The following is a 19,965-nucleotide window of genomic DNA, read 5'->3' as shown; positions in this document are numbered from 1 at the left end:
ACTACTCACTGGAGAAGCCCCACCTGGAGTTCCTGCTGGCACCTTAACCTCAGCGATGCACAGTCTCTCCACTTCTGCCCACTCCACAAGTTTCAATGTTGATCTTAATTGACCGTTTTCCTCCCCAGCCACACCTAATTCAACATGTCCTTTTACTTTTTCCTTTATTTCCATTGTCACTGCTACTTCCTTAGTTTGGGCTCTCATCAATTGCTAAGTCCACCATTTCAATAACTGCCTAGCTATTTATCTGTCCTCTAGTCTCTCCTCAAGCTCCACAGCCATGTGATGACTTTCCTTAAAATTATTCAGGAGCTCTCCATCCCAGTGACAATAAAGCCTCAACCTATTGGTATACTACTCCACTTTTGTCACAATATAGTTCTAGTCTGTCTGATCTATCACATCTCCTGACATCCCCCATGCTTCATTCTGTGGTCCTGGAGGTTCAAATAAACTGCAATTCTTCAAAACACATTAATATTGCATTCTCTCTATCTGAAATAACTACCTGCTTTGTCTATACTTTGTTGAGTGAGATGGGCCAGCCAAGGTACTGGTTAAGAAGAGAAGAAAGGCCTCAAGTTTAGCTGGTAGAAATGAAAGCAATAAATTCAGTAATTTCAAGAGAAACTGAAGGTCATTCAGAACATGAGGGAGAGAGAGCCCAGGAGTACAGTTTTGGGGGTGGGAGGCAAGGAGAGGAAATAGAGCTATTAGTTCAAGTTTCATTACCTATTATCCAGTTCTTGTTGACCTGGCAATGGAATCATCATCTTATGGTAATTGTACCATAATGAGAAAGCCAACATGTGAATAAAATAAACAGTGATTAGGGATCTTGAGCTACTTACCATTTCTTGGAAGCAAGTCGGGGGATGATTTTGAGAAAGGTCTGTGCTGTAAATAAAGAATGAAGTCATGGAGGCAAAGAAAATGGTTTATGTATATACAAGAGTAACTTGATGCTGCACTTGGGAGAGCTTTCTGGTACCATACACCTGTGTTTTCCTGACAATTTTTGGTCAGAGTCAGTGTAAACTCATAAAGTGTGTGGTTATAAGTGTCTTTCATAGCCTAATCACATGTTTCTGTTTGGAGGGAAACCCCAGAAATCAAGAACCTAGGCAGGAAGTGGTAGACACTCACTGTGTCCCATGGGTTAGGAACGATCCAGGTGGTTTACTCTCCCCATCCTTTCATTACTCAATGCGGAGGGGATTGTGGGGTGCAGAGGACAGGGTCAAATTTATCCAAACCTATCCTGGGGGTTAGAGCAAGGAGCCAACGTATAATAAACTTGTTTCAATGATATCTCCTCAAAATGTAATCCATGGTACAGTTTAAAAAAAAAACAGCTGGAGGAAAGGAAAAAGAAAGAAAAAATTTTTTATGTACGAAAATGGTATCGTCTCCAATTGTCTGTTAAATAGAAAAAAATAAAATAAAATGCAGAACATGAGTATACCAAGCTAGCTTTTGTGTAAGAAATGGGAAAAATGAGAATATATATGGAGTATTTGCTAATATTTGCGTAACACTAAAAATTTACATAATAACCTAATTAAAATTGTTTCCTGTGATGGAAGAAAATAGGAAACAAGATAAATGGATACAGAGAGTTAGCAAGATATCTTAATTATTTTTTATATTGTTTTGATATTTGAAATATGCAAATGTTTTATCTATTGAAAAAGTAAAATAAATTTAATTGTAGCTGTATATTTGCTACCTTCTAGAAATAAGTCAGAAAGAAATTATCAGACAATTAATTATCAGACTACTTGGGGACAGGGAGGCAGGAGAGACAGAGAGGAAAACGTTCATTATAGTGTTGTTTCTAATAGAACAAAGAAAACTAACCCAGATAGACTAGTAACTGCATATAAGAATACACGATTTGGGGCGCCTGGGTGGCTCAGTCGGTTAAATGTCCGACTTCGGCTCAGGTCATGATCTCGCGGTTCGTGAGTTCAAGCCCCGTGTCAGGCTCTGTGCTGATGGCTCAGAGCCTGGAGCCTGTTTTGGATTCTGTGTCTCCCTCTCTCTCTGACCCTCCCCTGTTCATGCTCTGTCTCTCTCTGTCTCAAAAATAAATAAACGTTAAAAAAAAATTAAAAAAAAAAAAGAATACACGATTATACAATGAACACAGGGAACTGTTAATGATTATGATGCAAATACATATTTATTGACAGTAAGAGTGGGAAAACATGATACAAAATGGTATGCATACTATGATCTCCATATGCGGAAATAAAACATTGTGGAACAACGTGTACCAAAATATTCATTTGAGAATACAGGAGATTTTACTTTAAACTTTGCTTTCTAATGTGGTGAAGTAATAAGGATTTTTTTTTATGTATTAAATAAATAAAAGTTAAAAAAAAAAAACTCACCTCTCCTGGTCCCTCTTTCTCCTCATTGACCTTCTGTATTTTATACTATCAAAGTAGTGGCAGCAGCAGAAGCAGTGACCTTCATCTCGCCCCAAGGGTTGTTGTAAGTGCTTTAGAAGGATTAGTTAACAATCAGAACAACGATTGGAGGGAGGAGTTATTATATTTCCATTCTGTAGGTAAGGATCCCGAGGCTTTCTGGAGTCAGTACCTGGCCACATGGATAATCATCAGCGGTGATAGTCAAGAGCCAAAACACTCTGTGTCTGGAGCTTGTGATCTCATCACTGTGTAATCATCTCATGCCTTTATTGGATTTTCTCTCACTTCATTATAACTGTACGGTTTTGGCACCCTTGACACCCTCTTTAATCTTTGGTTCCCTGCAAAGTAGTTCAGCACCTGGCTTTTAACACACACCAAGTGTTTATTGGATGAATGAAAGGATTTATTTTAAGCTGGAGTAGTTGTTTAACGTTAGCAGCTCTCTGGATATTATCTGTTGTGGCAGTTTCTAATCACGTTGTTTGGTCCCCTTCGATGTTGCTACAGTGAATTCCATGTTTTTGATAGTTACACATTCCTATGCTGTAGGACTGAGGAATAATTTTTATTCTATCACTCAGCCTGTAAAAGAAAAATTTATAAAACATGTATTGGTACCTAGCATGTGGTAGGATCTGTCCTAGGCACTGGCTGTACAAAGATTAAAAAAAGACAGTTGTGAGGAGCTCAGAGGCTGGGGCAAACGGCAAGGAAGTTGGTGTCCCCAGTATTCACACCTTTACAAGGGAAATGGAGGGATACACAAGTCGCCAGAGAGCCCACAGGAAGTACAACTCCCTTCAACTGTGGACTATCCTGAAAGACTTCCCAGAGGAGGTGGCAGTGACTGAGCAGAGTTTTAAAGGATAAGTAAGAATGAAGCTAACAATAAGTTGTGGACAGAAGCAGTATAAGCCAAGCAATACTTTTAGGAGCTTGATGTCAAGGCAACCCCTTTACAATTTTGAGAAAAGACTTCCCTGATAGGAAACCTAATAATTTATATGTGGATGGATCAATTAATTTAGTCAGGAGAATGGGGATTTAGAAATTATGTGTAAGGAGAAGCGTATGTGTATGTGCAGACATGCAAGCCTGTATGATTGTGTAACATCAGAGAAAAAAGGAATAGTTCCATTTAGTAGAAAATTAAGTCTTATTTCAGATCACATCTTTGTTTTCTGACATTCTTAACAGTAATTGCATTAATTGTGACCAGGCCAGTCCCCTCTGTGCTGGCTTAGGTACATGAATTCCTTTCCTTGACTCTAGGAGCCTTGTGCAGTCAGAGTAATTTCCTCATTATTACTTATTACTCAGTGACCAGGAAAAAAAATTAACAAGCTTCAAAGTATGTTTATTTTTTATCCAGAGAGAATTTTAGCCCTTCTGATTTTATCAGACCAAATAAATATATAACCAAGTATATTCATGGCATTTCTTCTTTCCAATTCTACACTTGATCTTAGCCAAAAGGCCGAGAAGCGATCTTCTTTCCAATTCTAAAAATTTCTTTAAAAACAAAGGGAGTAAGTTGTCTCATCCTTCATGGTCTCCAGAGGTCTAGAGGCCAAAGCAAAATTTCCACCAAGTGCTCTTCTAGGTGGGCAGGTGGGGACCCAAGAAAAAATGTCCCAGAGGAAGACAATAAAATCTAGTCTTCTAGTCAAATCACCCAATTAAAAAAAATAACAAACCTACAGCTGCTATAATTATAATTTACACATTGAACACCATACCTCAAATTTCTTTTTCTTGACCACTTTGTGAAGTGGGGTGATTAATTAAAAGTTAATTAAATCACAGGCAATTTTAATTAAGTGGTTAAAAAACAATTAAGACAAACTTAGAAATGTTACAAAACTCTAATTAGAAGAGCAGTAAAAAACCAACAAAGTAATCCAATAAACTTACATTTTATCTGCAAATCAACAAAAAAATCCAACAAACTTCTATTTTATCTGCAAATTTTTACATCACCACTACCTAATTAAGTGGACCCAAAAAGGTGGGGTCAGATATTGAAGTATGAGCAATTTGGAGGAAAGATGCCAGAGATGGGTAAAATCAGATTTTTATGTCTTCTGTACCTTTATTGAATTATATTCAAATTTCTCTTAATTGAACATCTGGTAGCCTTGGGTGATTCTGGACGGGAAGTAGATGGATCTTTGTGTTTAATACACAGTGCATTCTTGGCACACATTAAGTGCAAAATAGTAGCCTCTTGGATCACTCATCACACAAGGTCATGGAGAAATTCATTACAGGGCTCCTTTTATAATGAATAAGTTTGACTTTCACTGGTTAAATGATGAAACAGTACTGGTGATTCAGGATGGGTGTAATTTGTGTTTGGTGTTCTGAGTGCATAAATAGCACATTTCCCATCCCAAAGTTATATGTATCCTCTGCTCCCACCCCCTTGCAAGCCCAGAGTTACTGATGTGAAGACAGCCTTTGCCCACACACAGGGAAAGGACTAGGAGAAGGTGACTTCCAGATGGAGAAGATCGGGGGTTGTCTCGCTGACCTGTTGACTTGATTTTCTCCTCTTTGAGTCCATCTGACAGTCTTTACCTCTGTCTCTGTCGCTACCCCCAGCTCTCTCAACCACTACTAATTGTTCTCAGTCAGTTTGACTCGGTCTAAATACTCAAAGGTACAACTTTTGTTGCTTGAAAACATGAGTTTTTCACTAGGAAGACAGATAGCCAGTGCGTGTGTGACTGGGATGGGGTCTCCTGGAGTATCTCACCCTGGAGCAGGGTTTCCTGATCTTGGCCCTGTTGACTTTGGAGCAGAATAACTGTAGAGGGCTGTCCTGTGCTGTGTAGGCTGCAGCATCCCTTGCCTTTACTCATTAGATGCCACTAGCAATCCCTCATGCTGTGACTGTTAAAAATGTCTCCGTATTGTCGGGATGCCTGGGTAGCTCAGTATCTGACTCTTGATTTTCGGCTCAGATCATGATCTCATGGTTCATGAGATTGAGCCCTGCGCTGGGCTGTGCACTGATGGCATGGATCCTGCTCAGGATTCTCTCTCCTTCTCTTTGCCCCACTTGCTCTCTCTCTGTCTCAAAAGAAATAAACATTAAAAAAAAGTCTCCATGTGAAATGTGCCCCTGGCTGAGAGCTACTGCCCTGGATTTATGTCCCTTCAGGTATAAGAAGTGTTACATTTTATCTCTTCACATCTCACGCCTGACCTAAAGAGGAGAAAGGAATCCCCCTGGCCTTCACACCCTGCTATAACTGAACCAAACAAAAGCTGCTTCCAAATGGAGGCTCCCAAATTGTTTTCCAGCGAAAGAAATTTCTGCTGGTGTCATCCAGTTAATTGTCACTGTTTCTTGTAATGATTTTGCTGCCAGGAATCCATCTTTCTTTCCTTACACTTTTGTTCAAAGACAGAACTTAAAAAAAATGTTCAGATCTCTGGGCTACTTGGAAGCAAGACTTTTTCTATGTACTCCAAGTTTCCCTGTCATACTGATTGAAAATGTTCTTGCTGTCACCCAAAACCATACTCTTGAGTCTTTCCACACTGTTGTCCATACTATTTAATCCTTTGTCAATTCCTTTTGTCTGGTAAATCACTGTGAAGGTCAGAGTTCTCCACTCCAATACACCTGTGAAGAAAACACATCCTTAACTGTAATAATTTCCATGGTCATTCTCTACATGGGAAGCAAGCCCTGCTCTCACTCTTTTCTCCTACCCACCACCGTCTTCACCCAGAGAAGTCTGGCTTTCTCTTAAGAAAGTGGTTCTTGGGGTGCCTGGGTAGCTCAGTCTACTGAGAGTCCGACTTCGGCTCAGGTCATGATCTCACCATCTGTGAGTTCGAGCCCTGCATCAGGCTCTGTGCTGACAGCTCAGAGCCTGAAGTCTGCTTCAGATTCTGGGTCTCCCTCTCTCTCTAACCCCTTCCCTGCTCATGCTCTGTCTCTCTCTCTCTCTCTCTCTCTCTCTCTGTCAAAAATAAATAAACATTAAAAAAAAAGAAGAAAGTGGTTCTTACTTTAGCTTACATCAGAATCACCTGGAGGGCCTGTTGAATCATAGATTTCTGAACCCCAGCCCCAGGTTTCTGATCTGATCTGGGGTGAGGCTCAATAATTTGCATTTCTAACAAATTCCAGTGATACTGATGTTCTTTCTCCAGACACTGCACACGTTGAGAATTGCTGCCATTGGTGTGATGGCAGAAGAAAAAGCCCTCCAAGTGACTCTGATAGGGGTAGGGTGCCTGCTTAGTGCAGAGCCACTGGCCCCCACCCCTCCACTCCAACAAAGATCAGTGTTTCTTGACAAGTTCCATCCCACCAGCAATGCCATCTAAGCTTGAAAAGGACCATGAGAAAGTTCCAGACCTCAGGGAACAAAGGTGGGCTCAAAAACAAACAAACAAACAAACAAACAAACAAACAAACAACAGCACTGCAATTCATATGCATTTCAGGTGCTCAGACAGGTGAATTTCCACCTGGGTTGGCTTTTCAGACGAATGTTTTGCCATACTCCTTCCATGAAAGAAATAACATTTGCTAGCTTGAAAACTTAGGGACATTTATAAGTAAACTAATTACGTGCAGAGTTCTCTCAAGAAATAAAGGAGAGAGCATGAGGCTTGGAGTATGAACATCTGGGCTCTAGTCTGGTTGAATAATTTGGGCAGGTTACCTCTTGGCATTTTGCAAATAGTCTTCTCGTCTAAGACAAAGGCCCTAGATCTGTTCTGAGAGGGCCCTTTCAGTGCTGTGATTCCAGAAACACCTCCCTAGGAAGGGACCTTTTAAGATCCTGGCCCTAAGAGCTGGAAAAGGTAAGGAACAGGTTCTCCCCTAGAACATCTGGAAGGAACCTGCCTGCAGACACCTTGATGTTAGCCCCAAAGGACTCATTTCACATCTGCCCTTTGAAACTGTAAGAGAACAAACTGATGCTCTTTTAAACCATTAAGTTTGTGGTCATTTGTTAGAGCAGCCACAGGAGACTAATATACCAAACTTAGACCAGCATGCCGCTCTCCTAGTTCCCAAATTGGAAGCTTTTGACAGAGTTGGCCACAAGTGGTAACTTGCAAGCTTGTTCCAATGAATCGCATTGCCTGCCTTTCGACATTAAAGCTGCCTTTCTTTAGTTAATACGGTTTCATGATTCTCTATTCAAATTGCAATATCTCTGACAGGCACTCTGCCTTAGTCACTAATAGGTATAGACCTAGACTTGGCAGACTGTGGTTACTTCCTAAATATTATTATAGTTGACTGCCAGCTGAGTGCAAAGCATCATGAGAACAGGACCTAGAGCTGGGGGGAGGGAGAGGGAGCTGTTCAGAAGGAAGTACAGTATTCATTCAAGCTTACTTCCTCGGGTCTCTGTGTTCCTGGGGAGTCCACTGTAGGACCAGATATATATCATCTCATCAAGGCCCTGGAAAGACATTTTTGTTGCTCTTGCAAGGGAAACTGCACAGTCATTCATTCCTGACTCTGCCATCGTTCCTGTTGCCACAGTAATCCACCATCACTTCCAAATACAGCCTGTGTCCATAATGTTCTCAGACCTTCTTAGGCCCTGTGTCCCTGGCAGATGACAACCATCTTCCCCAGGAGTTCATGATGATAATAATAATCAATAAAATCAATAATCAATAATCATAAAATCATTATGGAGGGCCTACTATGTGACAGTATATCTGACTCCTTCAGCAACAATGCAATATGGGTATTACACTATCTTATCTGACTCCTACCCAATATGGGTATTACACTATCTTCTTTTACACAAATTTACTGAGACTCAAAAATGAATTATTTTAACTCAAAACATACAGGTGATCACTGATGGAGCCCAGGTTCAAATCCAGAAGCCAAAGTCCTCCCATTTTGTTACACTGTTTCTGACTGCAAGAAAAGGGACCCCAAGTACTTAGCACAGTGTTTGGCATATTGTAAGTTACCAGCACAGCAACCCCAGACGCGGGTGGCCTAGGATCCAGCAGATGAGGGGGCTTCCTTGGTACTCCCAGAAGAGCTTCAAAGCCACACAGATGCTCTTCTCATTCTTCTCCCACATTCCATTTAGCCCACTGTTTCCATCTTTATTTTATTTTTTTATTTCTTCTTTTCTAATTTAATGTTTATTTATTTTTGAGAGAGTGAGACAGAGTGTGAGCCAGGGAGTGACAGAGAGAGAGGGAGACACAGAATCTGAAGCAGTCTCCAGACTCTGAGCTGTCAGCACAGGGCCTGATGCAGGGCTGGAACCCACAAACTGTGAGATCATGACCTGAGGTGAAGTTGGATGCTCAGCTGAGCCATCCAGGCACCCCTATTATTTCTTTTTTGAGAGAAAGAGAGGCAGAGAGAGATGGGGAGAGAGGATCTTAAGCAGGCTTCATGTTCAGTACAGAGCTAGACATGGGGCTCAATCCCACGACCCCAGACCCCATGACTGTGGGATCATGACCTGAGCTGAAATCAAGAGTCAGATGCTCGGGGCGCCTGGGTGGCTCAGGGGGTTGAGCATCCAGCTTTGGCTCAGGTCATGATCTCACACCTTGTGAGTCCGAGCCCTGCGTTGGGCTCTGTGCTGACATTTGGAGCCTGGAGCTTGCTTCGGATTCTGTTCTCCTTCTCTGTCCCTGCCCCACTCGTGTTCTGTCTGCTTCTCTCTCTCAAAAATAAATAAACACTAACAATTAAAAAAAAAAAAGTCAGATGCTCAACTGACTGAGACACCAGTTCCACTGTTTCTAGGAGCTACCGCTCAAAGGGAAATGAGTGGGGAAAAAATGTAGGCACAGAGGCTGAGCACCTCTTCACCTGGCATCCTGCCAAATTGATTCCCTCTCTTCTTTCAATGGCTGCCGATAGGCCTCTATGCCTGCATTAGAGGCATAATGTCAAAATTTTCCACATTCTCACCTTCAGCACATACGTTCTGCTGTCTGGGAAGCAGAGAAGGTAAAGAGCAGTGGAATTTGGGAAGAACCTGAGAGAATTCTTTCCTGAAAACAATTATCTCTTCTTATTTTTTATCCCATCTTGGTACTAGAACACCTCGGCATTGGTATAACTTAAGGAGAAGGTATTTTCACATGAAGATACATAAAATTTTAATTGGGACCAAAATGTTCTCATTGCAATGTGGAAAAACAGGTCCTGAGAGATCTGAGCAAAGCCAAGCATGTGGCCCACATGGTCCCTTTACCCCCATCTCTGATAGTGGCAGGCTTCACCAGCTGATCACAGCACTTTTCTCCACTAAACCCAGACTAATAAACAGGAGATGAACTTTGGAGGGCAATCATTTGGCATGCCTAGAATATGCCATGACTTTGAAGATGGGGTGCTCTGTGATTTCTTCCTGAGTTGTGAATTCACTTAACAGTTTCTGAATTCTATTCATCCTTTAAAGCCAACACCCCCATCCTACCCACTCTGGGAAGCCTTCCCTAAATTCCTCCCCGACTGATAAATCCTGGGGAGAATCCAGATTTTGTGGGGCCTGAACTTTGGCAACAGCTTTATAATTTTTTCTATAGAGAAGATGGAAAGAATTCAGTTGATCTGAATTTGTTTATAAAAGTTTGTTTTGGGGGCGGCTGGGTGGCTCAGTCGGTTGGGCACCTGACTTCAGCTCAGGTCATGATCTCGCTGTTTGTGAGTTAGAGCCCCTCGTGGGCTCTCTGCAGTCAGCACGTGGAACCTGCTTTGGAACTTCTGTCCCCCTCTTTCTCTGTCCCTACCTCACTTGTTCTCTCTCTCTCTCAAAATAAATTTAAAAAAAAAGTTTGTGTTGGTTTCATATGAATTATTGATAATGTCCTGTAAATTTTCAGGATGTTCTCTACTTTGGGAAAACCACTACCAATTTTCTTTTATATATTAACTCTAATATTTCAGGGTGTTTCAAGTTTCCTGTGCAGTGTCTAATTGGAAATAATCTTATAACTGATGACACTCATTGACTAGATTGTCCTCAATGTCCTCATATCATTAAATTTTATTTCTAGGAAGGATGCTTCAAATATCCAAAATTGTTGTGGCTGACCCATCATGTCCTGGCAAAGGAAACTGGGCAGATTCCATGGAGTATCAAGTTAGGAATGTTTCTTTCTGAGCAATATGGACTAGAACCAGATATATATACTCCAAGCCTTGTGCTCTCTTTCCTGTCTGCTTAGAGAGCTTAAAATGCATTAGGTATTTAAAAAATATCTCTAGGATTAATCTAGTAAAATATCTGTGAGAATTCAAAAATGTATTTTTTAAAAATTTATTTGTTTTGAGAGAAAGGGGGAGGGGTAGAGCAGCAGAGACAGGAAGAGAGAGAATCCTAAGCAGGCTCCACAATGTCAGCGCAGAGCCTGACATGGGGCTGGAGCCCAAGAACCATGAGATCATGACCTGAACCAAAACCAAGAGTTGGATGTTTAATTGACTGAGCCACCCAGGTGCCCCTCATAAATGTATTTTTAAATGAATGCATGTAAAAATGAGTGAATGAAGAATGTAGGTCCAAGCATCTTCACATATTCTGGTTGCTCTTTTCTTCTATATTTCTTGTACTAATGTGTTAATGCCTCAATTTGTCTTATTTAACTGAGTTTCAGGCTTATCTTTTCAGCTGCTGGGATTAAAGTCTTGGTGAACTCACAGAATGCTAACATTGGAAGGGACCCTAAATATTCATAGTTTAAACCTTTTTCATTTTTAAAGGAGGCAACCAAGGCTGAAAAAGTTGAAGTTATTTTCCAGGGAGTCAGAGTTGGGAAGGGTTCAGGACAGACTCCTCCACCCCCTCTCCCCTTGTCCTGGGAATGTGCCACTTTGGCATGTGGATTATTTTGAGCTAAAGGCACTTGAGACCGTGTGGGCTCAAGAAAAACTTTGGTCTCTCCCTTAACCACACAGAAGAAACTAAACTGGGGCTCTTTCCCAGAATAAGGGCTATTAACAGAGATGTATTTTATCTGAGTGATCCATCTGTATGGCAGGGCAAACATCTAATTACCAAACATCTGGTCTTCTTACCACCCTGTGAAATGCATTCCTTTGCTCTGACATACCAGATCCCCACCCCCCTCTCTTTCAGAATGACATATATATCTCATTCTGTCTGCCTGTCTTTGGCATTTCCATGTCTATGTGGATTCCCTATACGTATGCCTCTTAAATTTGATTTTTTCTTGTTAATGTGTCTTCCGTCAATTTGATTCTTAGTGCAACCAGAAGGCCCTTTGAGAGGACAGGAATTCTTGCTCCCAACAGTTGGCGTGGTTGGCAAGATAACTCATTGGACGTTGCATGGCTGGACAGTGCTGCAGCAGACAGATCCTGGGACACCTGACGTATAGTCAGCAGAAGGTGAGATTTCTTAACCATAGACACCTCCTGGAATCTCTGTCTGCAGAGTCTAATGGAGCAAGAGTGGTAAGAGTCTTTTCTCTCTTTCTAAATTTAGATTAGCAGGAAGAAACATTTGTGGTACTAGCCTGGTGACACTTTGGTTAAATTTGGCAGCGTAGTCTTTGGTTACTGATCCATTTCCTCCCAGAGATTGTCTTTGCTTTCCTTTTTCTGTCTTCTATGTTGTTTGTCATCTGTTGCAAAGCTGCAAAATTGGTGGGCACAAGGTGACCACTTAAAAGCTCTTAGAGCACTTGCCACCTCAATAAGACTCCTGTGATAGGACAATTTGGTCACAGGATTGGTTGGATTGATGCTAGGTCATCTGCCCACCTTAAGAAAACTTCCATGAAGTGAGGTCCACTGTAAAACAAAACACTGTAGCATATCCCTCTTAGGTATTATTGTGGCTCCAAGAGACCCAAGGCTTATATAAAGCTGTTAGAGTTTTCCTCTTGTCTTGTGCTGTGTCCTAAGAGTTTGGCTTTGTGACCAATGAGAATCTTCGTTTTGGTCTCCACCATTTAGAGAGTGGACATTGGGTACACATTGGTGGCCAATCAAATAGACTGGGGATCTTAGTTTCTGTCTGTGTTTGGCTGTGCCAGTTCTCAGGGCATCTGACATGAGAGTTTCCAGCCCATAGGAACCTTTGTTGTCTCAACTCTCGTTGTTTGTTAGTGCTAGAAAGTTCCAGAAGTACCTGCCTGGTGTCACAGATTAGTGAGTCTGTGACTAAAGGCACCTCACATTTTTGTGGGAGACTGGAGACACCATTTTCACTGCACCGTCCTTACCACCTGTGCAACAAAAGCTCTTTGCTTTCTTGGACTAATGTTGGAAGCAAACTTTTGGATCATGGGGATGTATTATCTATGTCCTCTCTAGACACCTCTTGCGTCTTTGGTTAAGCCATGAAAAGGCTTCTTGGGCACCTGGGTGGCTCAGTCAGTTAAGCATCCGACTTTGGCTTAGGTCATGATCTCATGGTTCATGAGTTCAAGTCCCGTGTCCGGCTCTGTGCCAACAGCTCAGAGCCTGGAGCCTGCTTGGGATTCTGTGAGTCCCTCTCTCTCTGCCTCTCCCCTGCTTGCACTCTGTCTCTCTGTCTCTCTTTCAAAAATAAACATTTAAATAATATAAAAATAAAAGGCTTCTTGGTTTTAGTCACTATTAAGAGATCCTGCTTGTCAATGGCCAGACAACGGATTCTTTAAATTAGCTATTTAAAAAAATTTTTTTTTAATGTTTATTTTATTATTTTTGAGACAGAGAGAGACAGAGCATGAACGGGGGAGGGGCAGAGAGAGAGGGAGACACGGAATCGGAAGCAGGCTCCAGGCTCTGAGCCATCAGCCCAGAGCCCGACGCAGGGCTCGAACTCACGGACCGCGAGATGGTGACCTGAGCCGAAGTCGGACGCTTAACTGACTGAGCCACCCAGGCACCCCTAAATTAGCTATATTTTAAAAATATATATTATAAAGAGCTCTCAATTGTCTTATTAGTATAACAGCTAGTTTCAGGGACTCCCTTGACAAGATAAAAGGACAGAAAGTAGACATAGACAAGAAAGAAATGTCCACATCCAGTATAAATTCCCCTCTTAAAATCTGGTTGCATGTGTCTGCTTTAACTTCCCTTTCCCTGACAGATTTACAGAGATCACTCTGGCTTAATCTCTAGGTTCAAAGTGTACACGTTGCTCACATAACTGATAAAAGCCAGAAAATGAATTTAACAAAAGCACATGAGATTCTCTCACTTTGCTCCTAGCTTCTGGGGCTTGAAGACATTCCTGTACAACATCCTTTGCAGGAGTATCCTAGACCCCCACTACAAAAAAATTTGTGTCCCCTGGATAACAGCAGAGCTTTTAAATTATAAAGCCCTTTTACCTCTACTTTCAAAAGGTCCCACCAAATTTAGAGAGTAATTAGAAAGATTATTTTGCCATATTCATGACCTTCCCTTCTGAGGAAATAGATGATGAAAATTCCTCCTAGGCTCTCCTACAACTGATTTGCAAAAGGCCAATATTCAGGGCCTAAACAGTAGTCAAGGTTAAAGGAGTTTGTTAAAATACTTTATACAGACTTTACAAAGGCATAAATCTTTTGGTTCCCATTTTAGTTAAAATTCTCCCTGATATAAAGAAGTAAACTTAGTTAAAAAGATAGGGTAACCCTTTGATATTTAAGGTATAATCCAGTTCTTTGGGGGAGTTAGAAACAACTGTCCTTATCTTATAAATCTCTATAAAACCAGAACTATAGGCCTAGAAATAAGTTGAAGCCCACCCATCTTTACCAACTCTAAATCTTGACTATTTCTTTCAAAATGTTTGTGGACATTATTAAAAATAATCAGGATATTGAATCAAAATTGTTCTGTACTTTTTTTGAAAAGGGTAAATTTTTAACTTTTTAAAAAGTTTATTGATATATTTTGGGAGAGAGAGAGAAACAGAGATAGAGTGAGCAGGGCGAGAGAGCAGGCAGAGAGAGAGAGAGGGAGAGAGAGAATCCCAAGCAGGCTCTGCACTGTCAGCACAGAGCCCCACTCAGGGCTCAAACCCATGTGCCATGAGATCATGACCTGAGCTGAAACCAAGAGTTAGATGCTTAACCCACTGAGCCACCCAGGTGCCCCAAGGGTAAATTTTAAATAGCAGTTACCTAAAAATTCTAAAAATTTTTTTTCTTTACACTCTTCTCTGACCCTGAAATTATAAATCTTATCACATTTTGATAAGCAAGTCTGTATGCAGGGAAAATTAGATGTGTTTTTGAAAAGTATGAGGAATAGGAATACATTTTTATTGAGGGAAAAGAAAGTAATTTTGTCCTAAAATGAGACTGGTTACTTAGAAGTCTTAGGACAGAATCTGAATGAAAAAGAAATTGTGGATGGTTTGTGAAGGGAAATCTTTGAAAAAGAATTGTACACATGCTCAGGACTTAACTAAGATTGGAATGAATGAGTTCTAAAAGTATGCTGGGGGGACACCTGGGTGGCTTAGTCTGTAGAGCATTGGCTCTTGATGTCAGCTCAGGTCATGATCCCAGGGTCGTGAGATCAAGCCCCATGTTTTGTGCTCTGCACTGAGCATGGAGTGGAGCCTGTTTAGGATGCTCTCTTTCCCTCTCTCTGCCTCTGTCTCCTGCTCTCTCTAAAATAAAATAAAATAAAATAAAATTTTTTAAATAAAAAATAAAAGTACTCAGGTATTAGATTGAGAGTCAGCTTTTTCTTTGTTAGAAGTACAAAGTTTTCTTGAACTATTGGTCTGCTCTTCACAAACAATTGTAAACAAGGGGCACCTGGGGGGCTTAGTCAGTTAAGTTTCTGACTCTTGATTTAAGTAGGTGAGTTTGAGAGTTCAAGCCCCGAGTCAGGCTCCAAGCTGACAGCAAGGAGCCTGCTTGGCATTCTCTCTCTCTCTCTCTCTCTCTCTCTCTCTCAAAAAAAAAAATGTAAATAAATGCTTTTCTTTACCTTTAAGTAATCTGCCAAAAAAACCAATGATTCCAGATTTGCCAAAATAATTTCCAATGTTTATCAGGTCTTTGATTACTTAAGGAAACTAAGTCTTAATATTAAAAGACCTAAATTTTACTCGCAATGATGTGACTTTCTGTATTTGCCTTTGACATCTTTTATTGTCACTTTGATGAAATGGATCATTAAATACTGTTTTCACAATGATTGTGATTCTATTTAATCAAATATTCACACTTCTGATATTTTTTTGGACTTAGTTTTCAAAACCAAATTCTAAAATAAAGTCTTTTGACCATAATCTAACTGAAATTTTCCAGCGGGCCCCTGGAACATTTTAAGAGAAAAAAATTTGTGAGAAATTAAGTTAATTAGACTTGTTTGGTATGTCAAATTATGTGGGACGCATTGTCAAATAAGTGTTATTAAACACTATTATGTTATATTTATATAGACATGTTATTGAAACTAGAGTTCTAAAATTATGTGAAACTCCTAGAAATGTGACGTCCTGGTATATTATTGTCTTGAAGTGTTGTGTATCACAAAAATGACCCTATTTCCTTGTCAACTGCATTATAATGAATTCAAATGAGGTGTGTGTGTGTGTGTGCGCGTGTGTTGTATTTGCGCTTTATGTAGGGAGAGCGCATGGTATATACATAAATTGTGTGTGTAGTTTGTGCAGTGTAAATGTGGTATATGTGTGTTTTTTTAAGTTTTTTATTTTCATTCCAGTATAGTTAGAGTACAATGTTGCATTAGTTTCAGGTACAGTATAGTCAAATCAGATCATTAACCATGGCTATTTTAAGTCTTTTATCATTTACAGACACTCATGCTTGTACTCAGATGCTTTATGAAAGTTTCCTGCAAATGTGCTTCATCTTCAGTGAGACTCATGGAAAAAACTCTGAGTACAGGTTTCTGATAAGCTTAAGATCATAAAACTGAACTAGATAAAAATTTCCAGAACTAGTGGAAAAATTGGATTCAGGAAGAACAAGAATTAATAATATGAGACTGAATGATTTGAGGAAGAGGATTATACTTTTAATGACTTTTTGTTTGAAACATTGTTGACTTTTTAAAATGTTTTTTTCCCCAGAGTTAAGAAAACTTTTTCTCTTAAGCTGACTTATAGCAATTTGATAAAATTATACCTTTGTGAACAAATTAAAACATTTATCTTTTCTCTTTACCAGAACCCTCCAGAATTCAGAAAATCTCAGTAAGTATTCTTATATTTTTGTGGCAATATATTTATTTGCATAAGTTCAATAAGAATCTGTTATTCTTATGACAAGATACAAATAAAAACACTGGTTATATTACCAAGGCTTTGACTGGAATGTCATATATGACCAACATAAACTCAGATATGACCAGATAGCCTGAAGGAACTAAGGCTGGCTTTATGGAGCTAATAAAGCCCTCTTGGAAATGTCAGCCTGATACCTTGCTTACAGAGGTCACTTCCTGGCGGGTGCAGGAACCTCAGAATATTTTGGGGACCTCAGGAAGAGAGGAATTGACCACAATTTATGGGCTTGTCTTCTGGCCCTGAGAGACTAAGGCTATTAGAAGTTAAATCTAGAGATTCCTTATGAAAAGTTCCAACAAAGCAAGTTTTAAAGAGTTTGCACGGTCAATCACTATTCTTGCTGCACTTATGTAAATAATTAGGTTGAGGTTTTTTTGAAACGAGTTATTTTTCCAAGCAAATTAGTGTTATTTTGGTTATCTTTGGTAAAAATGAGGGTGATTATGTAGAGAAATTATGTTTCAATAGCACATCTTTGTATGTATTAGATTTTAATACTATTCATTATAAAATGGACTAGATCCTGTTTTCTTCTCATGTCCTCCAATGCAAAAATCACCAGAGATGTTTGAACTGCAAACCAGGAAGATTTGTGAGATTGCACTACCTATCCTCACTCTATCTGAAGATACTTCAAGTGTGACATTGGAAGTCTTCTCAACTGGCTACCCTCAGCACTCAGAACCTGGCTTAACATTTGGTCCAATTAACCATTGTTTTTCTTTTGTTTCCATAGAAACCCCTTTTATTTAATATCTGATTACTTGAAACATAGGTCTAACTTTGAGAACATACCTGTATCATGCCCCCCTGAAATGAGTTTGACTGAAATTACCTATTGTCAGGACTAAGAGACTGGATCAGTGAGATGAAACAACTTGTTAGCTCAATTTTTTAATATGTGAAACTCCCACGGAAGTTTCAGATGGGGGAGTGGGAGAGGTTTAGGGCAGACTCCCTGACCATCTGAATGTGCCACTTTAGCACGTAGATTATTTTGAGCTAAAGGCACTTGAGACCCAGTGGGCTCAAGAGAAACTTTGTCCCTCATTTAGCCACACAGAAGAATCCAAATTGGAGGTCTTTCCCATAATAAGTGTTATTAGCAGAGATAAATTTTATCTGAGTGACCCATCTGTATGGCAGGGCAAACATCTAATTACCAAACATCTGTTCTTCTTTTCACCCTGGAAATGTATTTCTTTGCTGTGAAATCCCAGACCCCTATTCCCCTCTTGTTCAGAATGACATATATACCTCATTCTGTCTGCCTGTCTTTGGCATTTCCATGTCTATGTGTATTCCCTATACATATGCCTATTATATTTGATTTTCTCCTGTTAATCTATTTCATATTAATTTGATTTTTAGTCCAGCCAAAAAGACCTTGAGCGGGCAGGAGTTCTTGCCTCCTGAGAGTAGTCCTTCTAAATCCTGATCCAGACTTTTTTACCACAACTAAGCTCTTCAGTATTGCAAATCAAATGCCTATTGCTTCCTTTTACCAATCTGGGAATTCAGAAGGCTTTCAACTGCCTTGAAATCAATCATTTCCACTGTTTCTTTCCTTTCCTTATTTTTGATTTAAGACATTGAGTATATATTAAATGTCTGTGTGTTCATCATGATGGGAATGCAAATAAACATGTTCCCTACTCATGAAGCACTTACAAGTGTTAGTTGAGAGTAGAAATACATATGATCATATTCATGGCAAGACATAATTATGGGAAAAATCCTGTGGATTTCCCCTGAAGTTGGTGTGTAACAAAAGTTTATTCCCTTGTAGACCATAATTTTTTCATTTTTCAGTGAGACCTTTGAAGAATCCTTTAGCAAGGCTGCTTATCTAAAGAACAGAATTTTAGCCGTATTAAGATGGGGCTGTCATTTTCAGTGGTATTGTTCTTTAAATGGAGCATAGCATCATCTTTGCATTGAACTAACTGGCCAACATAATTGGTGTAGTTTGTTTTTGTCTCTTTATGTCTTTGGAGTTATAATATAAGTTAAGGAATATGGATGGAACAACACAAACCAAATGGTTTTCCAACCAACTGTTCTGATGTGATGCACGAGAAATAGCCTCAGCCAGTCCTGGGAAGTGGTAAACTGTGATGAAGAGCATGGGATTTTTGTTAATAACCATTCATTAAGCAGATACCTATAAATATTTCTTGAGTCCTTACTATATACAATGCACTATTGAATACTCTGATGATATAGCAGTGAATAAAAGGGAAAGTGAATATAGAGCTTATGTTCCAGTGGGGCAGACAGGCAATGACCAATCACTTAGAAAGTTCACATAGTAATGAGTGCTGTGCAAAGAAAAACGTGATTGATGATGAAGCACAGATGGGAGGATCCATGAAGCCTTCTGGGGAAATATGACCTTCAGGGTAAGACCCAAATGATAAGAAGGAGGTGGCAGGAAGACCTGGAGGAAGGGCAGGGAAGATGCTTCAGGCAGAAGGAGCATCAGGTGGAGAAGCCATGAGATCAGATGGTCTGGGCACATTTCAGAAACAGAATTTAGGCTGGTGTGGCAAGAGCCTGCAGGAGAAGAGTTATAGGGCAGGGGGTGAGATCAGAGAGGCAGGCAGGGGCCTGACCATGGCAGACTTTTTTGGCAGAATAAGAAGTTTGGTTTTAACTCCAAAGGCAATAGAAGCCACTGGAGGATTTTAAGCAGGGGAGTCATATGATCTAATTTGCATTTTAAAAAGCATACTCTTGATGCTGTGACAAAAGTGAATTATAGGAAGGAGGGAGAGAAGCAAGGAGACCAGTTAGGATGCATGGGAGTATTCCAGATCAGAGATGGTGGTCTCTGAACAGGAGCAGAATGATAATACAGACAGACCTGATTACTTGACTCACTAGCAAGGAGAAACTGGTAAACTCTGGTTGCTAAGCCCTAATTTCCTCACCCATAAAAAGCAGATAGTAATATCCATCTTGCAGATTTGTTTGGGGGATTGCCTGAGATAAAACAGAGTGCCTGCTACAAAGCCAAAGGATAGCATGCTGGCAATCTAGATTGGGAGTCAGCAAACTGGCTCATTTGGTCCACCATTTGTTTTTGCTAATAAGTTTTATGTGAACATGACCATGCCCATTTGTTAGGCATGATCATTCTCATTGTACAACAGTGAAGTTGAGTAGTTGTAACAGAAACCATAGGGTCTGTAAAATCGAAAATACTTCATCTCTGACCCTTTATAGAAAGAGTTTGCTGACTGCGACCAAGACTGTAACAAAGAGTA

The 19,965-nt window shown here is 40.1% G+C and overlaps 1 pseudogene; it reads right to left on the bottom strand.

Moving 5' to 3' along the window:
* Positions 1-3,769: 3,769 nt before the first annotated feature.
* Positions 3,770-3,936, bottom strand: LOC122232179 (annotated as a pseudogene).
* Between the last annotated feature and the right edge of the window lie 16,029 nt (positions 3,937-19,965).

The sequence above is a fragment of the Panthera tigris genome, chromosome D2, assembly GCF_018350195.1.
Source record: "Panthera tigris isolate Pti1 chromosome D2, P.tigris_Pti1_mat1.1, whole genome shotgun sequence".
Classification (NCBI taxonomy): Eukaryota; Metazoa; Chordata; class Mammalia; order Carnivora; family Felidae; genus Panthera; species Panthera tigris.
This window is presented reverse-complemented; position numbering and strand designations above follow the sequence as displayed.